This window comes from Canis lupus, chromosome X (genome assembly GCF_011100685.1).
Source record: "Canis lupus familiaris isolate Mischka breed German Shepherd chromosome X, alternate assembly UU_Cfam_GSD_1.0, whole genome shotgun sequence".
NCBI classification, from domain to species: Eukaryota; Metazoa; Chordata; class Mammalia; order Carnivora; family Canidae; genus Canis; species Canis lupus.
Genome location: NC_049260.1, coordinates 23,799,558 through 23,801,583, shown reverse-complemented (window position 1 = coordinate 23,801,583; position 2,026 = coordinate 23,799,558). Strand labels below are relative to the sequence as shown.

At 38.8% G+C, this 2,026-nt stretch overlaps 1 pseudogene; it reads left to right on the top strand.

The window, feature by feature from the left end:
- Positions 1-1,411: 1,411 nt before the first annotated feature.
- Positions 1,412-1,787, top strand: LOC111094930 (annotated as a pseudogene).
- Positions 1,788-2,026: the final 239 nt, after the last annotated feature.

Here is a 2,026-nt window from a genome sequence, read left to right as displayed (position 1 = left end):
TTATCTGATAGGTCATTTGCAAATATCTTCTCCCATTCTGTACGTTGTCTTTTAGTTTTGTTGACTGTATCTTTTGCTGTGCAGAAGCTTCTTATCTTGATGAAGTCCCAATAATTCATTTTTGCTTTTGTTTCTCTTGCCTTCATGGATGTATCTTGCAAGAAGTTGCTGTGGCCAAGTTCAAAAAAGGAGTTGCCTGTGTTCTCCTCTAGGATTTTGTTGGATTCTTGTCTCACATTTAGATGTTTCATCCATTTTGAGTTTGTCTTTGTGTATGGTGAAAGAGAGTGGTCTAGTTTCATTCTTCTGCATGTAGATGTCTAATTTTCCCAGCACCATTTATTGAAGAGACTGTCCTTTTTCCAATGGATAGTCTTTCCTCCTTTGTCAAATATTAGTTGACCATAAAGTTGAGGGTCCACTTCTGGGTTCTCTATTCTGTTCCATTGATCTATGTGTCTGTTTTTGTGCCAGTACCACCCTGTCTTGATGACCGCAGCTTTGTAGTACAACCTGAAATCTGGCATTGTGATGGCTCCTGCCTCTGGTTTCCTTTTACAATATTCCCCTGGCTATTTGGGGTCTTTTCTGACTCCACACAGATCTTAAGATAATTTGTTCCAACTCTCTGAAGAAAGTCCATGGTATTTTGATAGGGGTTGCATTAAACGTGTAAATTGCCCTGGGTAACCTTGACATTTTCACAATATTAATTCTTTAAATTAAAGAACTTTTGCACAGCATAAGTAACAATCAACAGAGTGAGAAAGCAACTTATGAAATGAGAGAGGGATATTTGCAAATCATATATCTCTTTAAGGGTCAGTATCCAAAATATATAAGGAACTCATATGACTCAATAGTAAAAATCCAAACAATCCAATTAAATAAATTGGCAGAGGGCTTGAATAGACATTTTTCCAAAGAAGACATACAAATGACCAATAGGTACATGAAAAGATGTTCTGCATCATTAATCATTAGGAAAATGCAAATCAAACCACAAGAAGCTATTCCTTCACAACTGTTAGAATGGCTATTATCAAAAAGTCAAGAGACAGCAAGCGTTGGTGAGGACGTAGACAAAGGGAGCCCTGTGCATTATTGGTGGAGATGTAAATTGGTGCAGCTGCTGTGGAAAATAGTATGAAGGCTCCTCGAAAATTCAAAAATTGAAAATCTACCATACAATCCAGCTATTCCACACCTGGGCATATACATAAAGGATATAGAATCATTATCTTGAAGTGAGGTCTATACTCACATGTTTGTTGCTGCATTATCCACAATAGCTAAGATGTACACAACCTAAATGTCCACTGGTGGATAAATGGATAAAGAAAGTGTGGTACATATATACAATGAAATATTACTCAGCCATAAAAAAGAAGGAAATCCTGCCTTTTGCAACATGCTCCCGCACCTGCACAACAGCTGGTCAGTGGATCAGGCCATACTTTCAGAGGAGGACCTCATGGTGGTCATCTGCTTTGGACACGACTGGGACCCCATGTGTATGAAGATGGATGAGGTGCTGTACAGCATGGCCGAGAATGAACAAGCACATCATGATTGACCTGGATACTGGTAACAACAACAAGATCAACTGGGCCACGGAAGACAAACAGGAAATGATAAACGCCATCGAGACTGTGTACTGGGGCACCTGGAAAAGTCATGGTCTGGTCGTGTCTCCAAAGGACTACTTCACGAAGTACAATACTGAGCTCAGCCCAATTTCCATGCACAGAAGTGGTGCAAAATCGTTTTCATGTGGAAATGTTTGAAACTATTTAAAGCCTTAGAGAAAATATTTGGCACTTGATGGGATGAGCACTGAGTGTTATACTATATGTTGGCAAATTGAATTTAAATTTAAAAAAAAAGAAAAAAAAGAAAAAGAAAGCATTTGGAAGAGATCAAGTCTCAAGGACATGGAGGGTCTTTGCAGTAAGGGTTGCATGGCATCAACTCTCTGCCTGCCTGGCCATTGTATTTCTATATTAGCAAATGTCTGTAAATATCT